This window comes from Staurois parvus, unplaced genomic scaffold (genome assembly GCF_062004578.1).
Source record: "Staurois parvus isolate SC_StPar_1 unplaced genomic scaffold, SC_StPar_1.0 ptg000699l, whole genome shotgun sequence".
Taxonomy (NCBI): domain Eukaryota; kingdom Metazoa; phylum Chordata; class Amphibia; order Anura; family Ranidae; genus Staurois; species Staurois parvus.
In genome coordinates, this window is record NW_028318495.1 from 581,389 (window position 1) to 594,408 (window position 13,020).

General features: G+C 51.2%; 1 protein-coding gene across 7 annotated transcripts in view; it reads left to right on the forward strand.

Moving 5' to 3' along the window:
* Window positions 1-13,020, forward strand: part of NCOA3 (nuclear receptor coactivator 3) — a 220,737-nt gene that overhangs the window by 65,157 nt on the left and 142,560 nt on the right. For 6 of the 7 annotated variants that reach the window (XM_089653110.1, XM_089653113.1, XM_089653112.1 and 3 more), the window contains exon 1: window positions 9,096-9,218. The exons of the other annotated variant lie outside the window; for it this stretch is intronic. The gene's annotated coding sequence lies outside the window, so the exon portion shown is untranslated. Of the gene's footprint in view, window positions 1-9,095; window positions 9,219-13,020 lie in introns of those variants that run through there. 7 annotated transcript variants of the gene reach the window in all.

Here is a 13,020-nt window from a genome sequence, read left to right on the forward strand (position 1 = left end):
CCATTTATCTCTTGGTGTCAGAAAAACTTGTCAGAAGTGACTTAGGAAAGTCACTCCGTTTAGTAAATTGCCCCCCTAACATGTTCTCTTTTCACTGTAAATCAAATTAAAGACTTTCAGTAGATCAGTCCTGATTTTAGGGCCGAGCTCCTCGCTTCATTTCCACCAATTAAAACCCGTCTCTATAAATAGACCCATGGACCTTCTGTAGCCTGTCCAAAAATGTGTTCACTATTATACCGCCAGTTATGATTACTTATGAGGCAGAATTTCGGGGAAGGTTTGGCTGCTGGTGAATCTGCAAATGAGCCGTATAATGGGTGTGGAGGATTCGGCTGTTTGTAGTTACATCTGAAATGCAGATTGTGAACCAGGTACATGAGAAATAGAACTACAGCCCCACTGTAGTACTGGGAACCCTCTGATTGGTCTAATCCTCCTTCTCCTGACGCCCCACAGCAGTACTGGGAACCGCTTTCATGGTCCAATCCTCCTTCTCCTGATGCCCCACCACAGTACTGGGAACCCTTAGTATGGTCCTATCCTCCTCCTGGTGCCCCACAGCAGTACTGGGAACCCTTAGTATGGTCCTATCCTCCTCCTGGTGCCCCACAGCAGTACTGGGACCCTTTGTATGGTCCTATCCTCCTCCTGGTGCCCCACAGCAGTACTGGGACCCTTTGCATGGTGCAATCCTCCTTCTCCTGGTGCCCCACAGCAGTACTGGGACCCTTTGCATGGTGCAATCCTTCTGCTGGTGCCCCACTACAGTAATGGGAACCTTTTGCATGCCCTGTTCTTCCTCTCACTATGATTCTAGAATCCTCTAAAACAGGGGTCCCCAAACTTTATAAACTAAGGGCCAGGTTACTGTTCTTCAAACTTTAGTTTAACTGTGACCGGTGGCAGTAGAACATGTCCTGACAAGGGCAGGAATGTGCCCCGTCATTGGTGTCACTGGGAGGAATAGTGCCCCATCATTGGTGTCACTGGGAGGAATAGTGCCCCATCATTGGTGTCAGTGGGAGGAATAGTGCCCCATCATTGGTGTCAGTGGGAGGAATAGCGTCCCGTCATTGGTGTCAGTGGGAGGAATAGCGCCCCATCATTGGTATCATTGGGAGGAATAGTGTCCCGTCATTGGTGTCAGTGGGAGGAATAGTGCCCCATCATTGGTGTCAGTGGGAGGAATAGTGCCCCATCATTGGTGTCAGTGGGAGGAATAGTGCCCCATTGTTGGTATCATTGGGAGGAATAGTGCCCCATCGTTGGTGTCAGTGGGAGGAATAGTGCCCCATCATTGGTATCAGTGGGAGGAATAGTGCCCCATCATTGGTGTCAGTGGGAGGAATAGTGCCCCATCGTTGGTGTCAGTGGGAGGAATAGTGCCCCATCATTGGTATCAGTGGGAGGAATAGTGCCCCATCATTGGTATCAGTGGGAGGAATAGTGCCCCATCATTGGTGTCAGTGGGAGGAATAGTGCCCCATCATTGGTGTCAGTGGTAGGAATAGTGCCCCATCATTGGTGTCAGTGGGAGGAATAGTGCCCCATTGTTGGTATCATTGGGAGGAATAGTGCTCCATCACTGGTGTCAGTGGGAGGAATAGTGCCCCATCATTGGTGTCAGTGGGAGGAATAGTGCCCCATCATTGGTGTCAGTGGGAGGAATAGTGCCCCATCATTGGTGTCAGTGGGAGGAATAGTGCCCCATCCTTGGTGTCAGTGGGAGGAATAGTGCCCCATCATTGGTATCAGTGGGAGGAATAGTGCCCCATCATTGGTATCATTGGGAGGAATAGTGCCCTATCACTGGCATCTATAGGAGCCTTGGTGTCCCACTGTTGGTGTCAGTGAGAGGACTATTGCTCCATCATTGGTGTCAGTGAGAGGACTATTGTTCCATCATTGGTGTCAGTGAGAGGACTATTGCTCCATCATTGGTGTCAGTGAGAGGACTATTGCTCCATCATTGGTGTCAGTGAGAGGACTATTGCCCCATCATTGGTGCCAGTGAGAGGAATAGTGCCCCATCATTGGTGTCAGTGAGAGGACTAGTGCCTCATCATTGGTGTCAGAGCTATGACTAGTGTCCCATTGTTGGTGTCAGTGGCAGGATCTATGCTGCACTGTTGCTGACAGTGAGGGGATTAATACCACAAGGACCAAGTAAAAGCAAGCAAAGGGCCACATCTGGCCCCTGGGCCGCAGTATTCCTAAAGCTGAACTCCACCTAAAACTAAACCTGCCCCCCTGGCGAGCGCTGTGCGTGGTTTTACTTGCCTCTTGTTGGCGTTATAAATTGAATCCCCCTGGAGATGTTGATCAGCAGTTCACACACTACAATGACAGTTTAGGAAACCACCTGCTGCAGTCATGAATATTTCAGCGTCTTCCTGAGGAATTGAAGCATTTGCCGCACAAATCTTCCGGGATCATATTGTTGTATTTGGAACTACTTGTGTACGAGGCAAAGTCTGGAATCGGCTGCAAAAGACAGGAGAACGCCGCAAATAATGCAATGTGACCCCAACCGGAATTTATTTGTAGTTTTGGATAGCATTGTGATGGGTTAGAACCTTTGTTGGGTTCTTGCTGACGTCTGTGACTCTGTTTTCATACAGGAACAATAAACAATTGGTGAGTTCACCTTCTCCCCTCTTTAGAGTGTTTTGGCTGCTTTTTCTGTCCCATTTGGAGAGATTTCTCACCACTTCCTGTGTCCCCTCATCACATCAGAGACCTACCTTTTGGCTCTAGCAGTGCCGCAGATGGTAGGAGGTGGAGGAAGTTTGGAGAAGGCCTGGTGCAGGCCAGCTTTTGACTTCTGAATGCTGGGCTGCATGGCCCCTGCCCTGGTTCAGAGTCATGTGTTATAGAAATATACACCATGCATCCTTGCCCTAGGGCAGGGGTGGGAAACTGCGGCCCTCCAGCTGTTGTAGAACTACAAGTCCCATAAAGCATTGCAAAACTGACAGTTACAAGCATGACTCCCAAAGGCAGAGGCATGATGGGACTTGTAGTTCATCAACAGCTGGAGGGCCTCAGTTGCCCACCCCTGCCCTAGGGCATCATTGGCTGTTAGGATGCTCACAGCACCCCGATTCCCCCGGCATGCTAGTTGAGAAACTGTGACCTAACCTACCACCCCCCCCCCTCCAGAAAACCATACTTACCTCCATCAGAGGCTGTGAGTCCACTGTTTGTTTACATTTAGCAGTGTACAACTTTGCTGTTCTGGCATGCCTGTCCATTACAGCCGCATGCCCTGGGCATGCTGATTGAGAAATTCTGACCTAACCTATCCCCTCCAATAAAACATACTTGCCTCCACCTGCGGCTGTAATTCCACTGTTTGTTTACATTAAACGGTGCCAATGTTCTATGTTCTGGAGTGCCTGTCCAGTACAGCCTCATGCTCTGACATTGTGGTTGAGAAACTCTGACCTAACCTATTCCCCCTTCACCTCCAGAAAACCATACTTACTTCCATCTGAGGCTGTGATTCCACTCTTTGTTTACATTCAGCAGTGTACATCTTTGCTGCTCTACAGTGCCTGTCCATTACAGCCACATGCCCCGGGAATGCTGATTGGAAAACTCTGACCTAACCTATCCCCTCTACCCTTCCAGAAAACCATACTTGCCTCCACCTGAGGCTTTGATTCAACTGTTTGTTTACATTCAGCAGTGCAATTTTTCTCTGTGCTGTCGAGCCTGTCCACCCCAGCCTCATGCCTTGGCATGCTGGTTGAGAAACTCTGACCTAACCTAACTCCCCTCCCCCTCCAGAGCACACTTCCCTCCATCTGACATCTGTGATTATGTTGTTTACATTCAGCGGTGCATTTTCACTGTTCTTGCATCCATTACAGCCCCATAGACTTCTATGGAACCATTTCTGATTGTCTTCGGCTGTGGGACACAGTCCTATATAGGTCTATGGACATATGCACAGGTACGGCCAGGACAGAGAAGACTTGGGGGGACTGGATGTAAACAAACAGCAAAATTACAGCCATTGGATTGTGCTATGTGTGCATCTGTGGAGGGGGTGGATTAGTTTAGGATAGGGTGAGGGTGGGTTAGGATAGGACAGAGGGATAAATGAACTTGGAGTGCACTTGTCATTGATCTAGTCTGCCTGGAGTTGGAAGCTACAGAGAAAACAAAAGCGACCTGAGCCAGATCAGTTTATTAAGTAGCAGAACATGTTCAGCTCGTTCCTGTACAGGAAGTGAGGTCATGAGCATTTATCACCTGTCATTCATTTATTGGGTAGCTCCTCACAATGACGCCTGTCTTGCTGAATGCTATGAACGCCGAGGGTGACAATTCTAGCATTAAAGGGAAACTCCTGCCTTGTCAAGTAAAATCATAAATCAGCTTCAGGTCAGCTATACAGGATCCTCATCCTCTGGATTCTCTTCTGAAGATATTGAGATGGACTATGCCAGACTGCGAAGTCAGAGGATCCTGATACAGTCCTCTCATCAGGTACAGATTTGTGAAGGTGAAAGTAGAATCCTCTCCATTCCTATATTGTTCTGGAAAGATCAAAATGAAGCTACTACACTACTCCTCATGCCCTGCTCTGTCCCCATGGAGGCTTCAATTCCTCATGCCCTGCTCTGTCCCCATGGAGGCTTCAGTTCCTCGTCCTCTCCTCTGACCCCATGGAGGCTTCAGTTCCTCCTCCTCTCCTCTGTCCCCATGGAGGCTTCAGTTCCTCCTCCTCTCCTCTGTCCCCATGGAGGCTTCAGTTCCTCCTCCTCTCCTCTGTCCCCATGGAGGCTTCAGTTCCTCGTACTCTCCTCTGTCCCCATGGAGGCTTCAGTTCCTCGTCCTCTCCTCTGTCCCCATGGAGGCTTCAGTTCCTCGTCCTCTCCTCTGTCCCCATGGAGGCTTCAGTTCCTCGTCCTCTGTCCCCATGGAGGCTTCAGTTCCTCGTCCTCTCCTCTGTCCCCATGGAGGCTTCAGTTCCTCGTCCTCTCCTCTGTCCCCATGGAGGCTTCAGTTCCTCGTCCTCTCCTCTGTCCCCATGGAGGCTTCAGTTCCTCGTCCTCTCCTCTGTCCCCATGGAGGCTTCAGTTCCTCGTCCTCTCCTCTGTCCCCATGGAGGCTTCAGTTCCTCGTCCTCTCCTCTGTCCCCATGGAGGCTTCAGTTCCTCGTCCTCTCCTCTGTCCCCATGGAGGCTTCAGTTCCTCGTCCTCTCCTCTGTCCCCATGGAGGCTTCAGTTCCTCGTCCTCTCCTCTGTCCCCATGGAGGCTTCAGTTCCTCGTCCTCTCCTCTGTCCCCATGGAGGCTTCAGTTCCTCATGCCCTGCTCTGACCCCATGGAGGGTACAGTTCCTCATGCCCTGCTCTGTCCCCATGGAGTGTTCAGTTCCTCGTCCTCAGCTCTGTCCCCATGGAGTGTTCAGTTCTTCGTCCTCGGCTCTTTCTCCATGGAGGGTTCAGTCCCTCATCCACTGTCCTCATGGAGGGTTCAGTTCCTCATCCTCTGTCCCCATGGAGGCTTCAGTTCCTCATCCTCTGTCCCCATGGAGGCTTCAGTTCCTCATCCTCTGTCCCCATGGAGGCTTCAGTTCCTCATCCTCTGCTCTATCCCCATGGAGGGTTCAGTTCCTCATCCTCTCCTCTGTCCCCATGGAGGGTTCAGTTCCTCGTCTTCGGCTCTGTCCCCATGGAGGGTTCAGTTCCTCGTCTTCGGCTCTGTCCCCATGGAGGGTTCAGTTCCTCGTCTTCGGCTCTGTCCCCATGGAGGGTTCAGCTCCTCGTCTTCGGCTCTGTCCCCATGGAGGGTTCAGTTCCTCGTCTCTGTCCCCCATGGAGGGTACAGTTCCTCGTCCTCAGCTCTTTCCCCATGGAGGGTTCAGTTCTTCATCTTCGGCTCTTTCTCCATAGAGGGTTCAGTCCCTCATCCACTGTCCTCATGGAGGCTTCAGTTCCTCATCCTCTGTCCCCATGGAGGCTTCAGTTCTTCATCCTCGGCTTTGTCCCCATGGATGGTACAGTTCTTCAACCTCTGCTCTGTCCCCATGGAGGGTTCAGCTCCTCATTCTCTGGTCTGTTCCCATGAAGGCTTCAGTTCATCATCTGCTCTGACCCCCATGTACGGTTCAGTCCCTTACCTTCTGCTCTGTCCCCATGGAGGGTTCACTTCCTAGTCCTCTGCTCTGTCCCCTTGGAGGGTTCAGTTCCTCGTCCTCAGCTCTGTCCCCATGGAGGGTACAGTTCATCATCCTCTCCTCTGTCCCCATGGAGGGTTCAGTTCCTCGTCCTCGGCTGTGTCCCCATGGAGGGTTCACTTCCTCGTCCTCGGCTCTGTCCCCATGGGGGGTTCAGTTCCTTGTCCTCGGCTCTGTCCCCATGGAGGGCTCAGTTCCTCGTCCTCGGCTCTGTCCCCATGGGGGGCTCAGTTCCTCGTCATCTGCTCTGTCCCCATGGAGGGCTCAGTTCCTCGGCTCTGTCCCCATGGAGGGCTCAGTTCCTCGGCTCTGTCCCCATGGAGGGCTCAGTTCCTCGGCTCTGTCCCCATGGAGGGCTCAGTTCCTCGGCTCTGTCCCCATGGAGGGCTCAGTTCCTCGGCTCTGTCCCCATGGAGGGCTCAGTTCCTCGGCTCTGTCCCCATGGAGGGCTCAGTTCCTCGGCTCTGTCCCCATGGAGGGCTCAGTTCCTCGGCTCTGTCCCCATGGAGGATTCAGTTCCTCGTCCTCTGCTCTGTCCCCATGAAGGGTTCAGTTCCTCGTCCTCTCCTCTGTCCCCCATGGAGGGTTCAGTTCCTCGTCCTCTCCTCTGTCCCCCATGGGGGGCTCAGTTCCTCGTCCTCTCCTCTGTCCCCATGAAGGGTTCAGTTCCTCGTCCTCTCCTCTGTCCCCCATGGAGGGTTCAGTTCCTCGTCCTCTCCTCTGTCCCCCATGGAGGGTTCAGTTCCTCGTCCTCTCCTCTGTCCCCCTTGGAGGGTTCAGTTCCTTGTCCTCTGCTCTGTCCCCATGAAGGGTTCAGTTCCTCGTCCTCTCCTCTGTCCCCATGGAGGGTTCAGTTCCTCGTCCTCTCCTCTGTCCCCATGGAGGGTTCAGTTCCTCGTCCTCTGCTCTGTGCCCATGAAGGGTTCAGTTCCTCGTCCTCTCCTCTGTCCCCATGGAGGGTTCAGTTCCTCGTCCTCGGCTCTGTCCCCATGGAGGGTTCAGTTCCTCGTCCTCTCCTCTGTCCCCCATGGAGGGTTCAGTTCCTCGTCCTCTTCTCTGTCCCCCATGGAGGGTTCAGTTCCTCGTCCTCTCCTCTGTCCCCCATGGAGGGTTCAGTTCCTCGTCCTCTCCTCTGTCCCCCATGGAGGGTTCAGTTCCTCGTCCTTGGCTCTGTCCCCATTGAGGGTTTAGTTAATCATCCTCCACTGTCACCATAGACATGGAGAGGCTCAGTCTTCCATCCTGTGTCCCCAGTATATCTATGGTGGGAGGTGACCAGTCTTTATCCTGTGCCCCCAGTATATATATGGTGGGGGGGGGGGGGGGTGGCCAGTCTTCTATTCTGTGTCCCCAGTATATCTATTGTGTTGGTTGGGGTGACCAGTCTTCTATCCTGGGCCCCAGTATATCTATGGTGGGAGTGATCAGTCTTCTATCCTGGGCCCCCAGTATATCTATGGTGGGAGTGATCAGTCTTCTATCCTGGGCCCCCAGTATATCTATGGTGGGAGTGATCAGTCTTCTATCCTGGGCCCCCAGTATATCTATGGTGGGAGTGATCAGTCTTCTATCCTGGGCCCCCAGTATATCTATGGTGGGAGTGATCAGTCTTCTATCCTGTGTCCCCAGTATATCTATGGTGGGAGTGATCAGTCTTCTATCCTGGGCCCCCAGTATATCTATGGTGGGGGTGATCAATCTTCTATCCTGTGTCCCCAATATATCTATGGTGGGGGGTGACCAGTCTTCCATCCTGTGACCCCAGTATATCTATGGTGGGGGGGGTGATCAGTCTTCTATCCTGTGTCCCAAGTATATCTATGGTGGCGGTCGGGGTCAGTCTTCTAGCCTGTGCCCCCAGTATATGTATATCTATGGTGGTGGTGGTGGGGGGGGGGGGGTGTCGGGTTTTCTGTCCTGTGCCCCCAGTATATCTATGGTGGGGGGGATCAGTGGTCTGTCCTGTGCCCCCAGTATATCTATGGTGGGGGGGGGTTCAGTTGTCTGTCCTGTGCCCCCAGTATATCTATGGTGGGGGGGGGTTCAGTTGTCTGTCCTGTGCCCCCAGTATATCTATGGTGGGGGGGGATCAGTTGTCTGTCCTGTGACCCCAGTATATCTATGGTGGGTGGGGGGGCAGTTTTCTGTCCTGTGCCCCCAGTATATCTATGGTGGGGGGGATCATTTGCCTGTCCCGTGCCCCCAGTATATCTATGGTGGGGGGGATCAGTTGTCTGTCCTGTACCCCCAGTATATCTATCGTGGGTGGGGGGCAGTTGTCTGTCCTGTGCCCCCAGTATATCTATGGTGGGGGGGATCAGTTTTCTGTCCTGTGCCCCCAGTATATCTATGGTGGGGGGGAATCAGTTCTGTCCCGTGCCCCCATTATATCTATGGTGGGGGGGATCAGTTTTCTGTCCTGTGCCCCCAGTATATCTATGGTGGGGGGGGGAATCAGTTGTCTGTCCTGGGCCCCCAGTATATCTATGGTGGGGGGGATCAGTTTTCTGTCCTGAGCCCCCAGTATATCTATGGTGGGGGGGTCAGTTTTCTGTCCTGTGCCCCCAGTATATCTATGGTGGGGGGGTCAGTTTTCTGTCCTGTGCCCCCAGTATATCTATGGTGGGGGGGTCAGTTTTCTGTCCTGTGCCCCCAGTATATCTATGGTGGGGGGGGGGCAGTTTTCTGTCCTGTGCCCCCAGTATATCTATGATTGTAGGGAGGGGGGGTGCAGTCTACTATCCCGTGTCAGTCACCTCTCCTGCCCCTCACCCCCGCACACTAGTAGTGCTTTTCATTGTCCCCTCTTGTTGCAGGCGGCGCCGCAGTGCATGCTGGAGGTTGCAGTCCCGCCCTCCTCTTCCTCTCTTCTCCCCTCCTCCCATCCAACTACAACTCCCAGACTCCCCCGCGGGAGGACGGAACTCTTCCCTGCCCGGGGAGTGTGTGCCATTTAAATAAACAGGAGGAAAATGGCGGAGAGTGCAGGAGGGGAATAAAGAGGAGATCAGACTGGCTGCTGGGTGAGTCCCTTCTTCTGTCCTGTATTCCGTGCATGACACCCCTCCCCCCAAGGTGACTTCAACATCCCGACACCCCGATTTCCAGGGACCCGCCGGGCTCAGCTGTCCCTAGAAATGCCTGCTGAGGCTGGAGAGCTGAGTGTGGGGTGCAGGGAAGTGTTTACAAACATCAGGCAGGGCTGGAGGAGCCCACAGCAGGATCAGGGGGTCCAGGGTCCTCCTCCTCCTCTGTCTCATCGCTGCCTTCATTTTACCAAAATACCAGGAATTGTGTCTGATGTGTAGGGGCTGCCTGCAATATGGGACTGTCTGTTCTGCTGTCATTCTGGAAACTGCTGGCTGACTGGAAACTTCCTACAATCTGAGACTTCTTTTTTTAATTTAAATTTTTATCTTTCTCTCTGGATTTTATATACTCTCCATATCCTTTACCTATTTCAGACACTTTGTATCCTTCCCCTGATCCTCGGATCATTCTCCTCTCTGGATCCTATAGACACTTTGTATCCTTCCCCTGATCCTCGGATCATTCTCCTCTCTGGATCCTATAGACACTTTGTATCCTTCCCCTGATCCTCGGATCATTCTCCTCTCTGGATCCTATAGACACTTTGTATCCTTCCCCTGATCCTCGGATCTTTCTCCTTCTCTATGGATCCTATAGACACTTTGTATCCTTCCCCTGATCCTCGGATCATTCTCCTCTCTGGATCCTATAGACACTTTGTATCCTTCCCCTGATCCTCGGATCATTCTCCTTTCTGGATCCTATAGACACTTTGTATCCTTCCCCTGATCCTTGGATCTTTCTCCTTTCTGGATCCTATAGACACTTTGTATCCTTCCCCTGATCCTCGGATCTTTCTCCTCTCTGGATCCTATAGACACTTTGTATCCTTCCCCTGATCCTCGGATCTTTCTCCTTTCTGGATCCTATAGACACTTTGTATCCTTCCCCTGATCCTCGGATCATTCTCCTTCTCTCTGGATCTTATAAACACATATCTTTGTATCCTTCCCCTGTTTCTGACACCTTGTATCCATTCCTACTTTCCTGATCTTCAGGATCTTTCATCTTCCCTCTGGATCCTATAGACCCGTATCCCTTCCTGATCCTCGGATCTTTCTCCTTCTCTCTGGATCCTATAGACACTTTGTATCCTTCCCCTGATCCTCGGATCATTCTCCTCTCTGGATCCTATAGACACTTTGTATCCTTCCCCTGATCCTCGGATCATTCTCCTCTCAGGATCCTATAGACTCGTATCCCTTCCTGATCCTCGGATCTTTCTCCTTCTCTCTGGATCCTATAGACACTTTGTATCCTTCCCCTGATCCTCGGATCATTCTCCTCTCTGGATCCTATAGACCCGTATCCCTTCCTGATCCTCGGATCATTCTCCTTCTCTCTGGATCCTATAGACCCGTATCCCTTCCTGATCCTCGGATCATTCTCCTTCTCTCTGGATCCTATAGACCCGTATCTTTGTATCCTTCCCCTGTTTCTGACACTTTGTATCCATTCCTCTTTTCTTGATCTTCAGGATTTTTCTTCTTCTGTCTGGATCCTCAGATCATTCTCCTTTTCTCTCTATTCTGTGTTCTTTCTTCCCCGTTTCTGACTATCTTTGTATCCTATCTCTGACACTTTGTATCCATTCCTCCTTTCCTGATCTTCAAGATCTTTCTCCTTCTCTGTGGATGATCTGCATACTTTGTATCCTTCCATAATCTTCCTGATCTTTTCCCTTCTCTGTGGATCCTTTACACACTTTGTATCCTATCCCTGATCTTCAGATCCTTTTCCTTCATTCTGGATTCTATTGCCTGTCTTGTATTATTCATACATTGTATCTATTTATAAACCACACTTAACCCTTGTGTCCCCGGGCCCCCCCCTCACACTTGGCTGTACTGCTCACAGACTTGTAGAGTTTTATGGTCTGGCCGTTTTGTATTTCTGTAACTTGGGGGTAGCGCTAACGTGCCCCCCCCCCCCCTCCCCTCCCCATCTAGGGATCACCTGTAGGAAGGATTGTTGTCTTGTATTTCTGTAATAGAGGAACTGATCCGACATGCCCCCCCCTCTAAGGATTGACTGTCTTGTATTTCTTCAATATGGGAAGTGATTTCATGTTTCCCCCTCTGCCCCCATGAAGGCATCACCTCCTTGAATGTTTTATCATCTTGTATTTCTTTACTTGGGGATTGATCAAACAGATCATATGGATCACATCCTCCATGGATTGGCTGTCTTGTATTTCCTTTTTTTTTTTTTTTTAAATGCAGATGCTGATCTTATGTTCCCCCCATGAAAGGGTCACCTCCTTGAAGATTTGTCTGTCTTGTATTTGTTTAATGTAGGAATTGAGTGAAATTGTACCCTCTCCATGAAGGGGTTACCTTCTTGAATGATCGGCTGTCTTCTTGTATTTCTTGAAAATGGGGATTGTTCAAACCTGTCCCCCCCCCCCCCCATTGTAGAGATCACCTTTCTGTAATAGAGAAATCCATACACCAAACCCTGTATATAAGGGACTGATCTGACATGCACCCACATGAAGGGATCACCTTTTTCCAGCAGTTGGGTTTACTTAAATACCCCACCCCCACCCCCCCAGCCTGATTTAATGGCTCAGGTTATGTGTGTCAGTCCCTCCATGGTCCTCATGTAGATGATAGCAGAGCTGACCTGTTGTGTACTGATGGATTTAGCTGAGGCATTGTTTGCAAAGTAGTGGGGGGGTTGAGGAGGAGGAGGAGGTCTAGTTCCTCTTTTACTGCAATGCACTGACATTGGGGCAGGGACATTCACCACCCCCCAGCTCTGGCCTCTGGCTTGCTTTTGTGAATAAGCAGACGGCATTAACACCTTAGCGGATGCCTCACCTTCTGCTCCCATGTCAATCCCCAGACATCTTAAAGGTTCCTCCTGTATTTCCCCCCCCCCCTTACTTGTGTCGCCTCAACAAAAGGCTAAACTTTCTCTTTGAGACCCTTGCACCCCTTGTAAATAATCCTTTCAGGGTTTTTACCTTCCACCAAATGTCCAATCTGCCAGAAAAATAATTTATGCTTTTTTCTTTTTTTTCTGTGCAAGTAAATCTCCAACAAGGACAGAGATCTTAACCCCGATGGCTCTTTTATTGGCGGAGTGCACTCTCAATTCACAAGAGCGCCTTGTTAATAAGGGATCGAAGCGTGGGTTCTGTTTGGCTTTCTCATTAGGCGCACAATATCTCCCCCCCCCCCCCCCAAGTGCCGTGACTGGCAGGGGAAAGGGGGACCCGGCGGCTGTGGTGCTCCTTTGTTTGTGTAAGCTGAGCCCTTTTTAGCCAGCAAAGTGTTACTGTACTCTACCCGGAGGTCTTGCATTTCAATGAGAGGCAATGTGGGTTGCTATGGACCCAAATGATTGAGGGGGTGTGGGGGGGGGGGGTGGATGTAGAGGAGATTATATTATCTTACACGCTGATGGCGTAGAAGTGGCGGACGTCTTACAACCGATAGCATCTTGAGGAATGTCAACAAGGCTGAGCTGAAAATATGGAGTGGTTTACAGCTTGCCGCCCTGATTTATCGGCTTTAGAAATGGATTCTAATGAGCGCTTAGGTCTCGGTTATTATACCGTAACGCCAAATCTCCTTTTTACTGTACACGTGAGACGGCAGACCCCCGCCGCTTGACATTGCCGGGCTGCTGTGACTCGTGGTAGCGTGACACGCTCCGACTGGCTGCAGAGGCCGTGGAGGGTTAAACTGACAGCAAGTGGCGAGTTATTTCCTGGTCCCCGATTGGCTG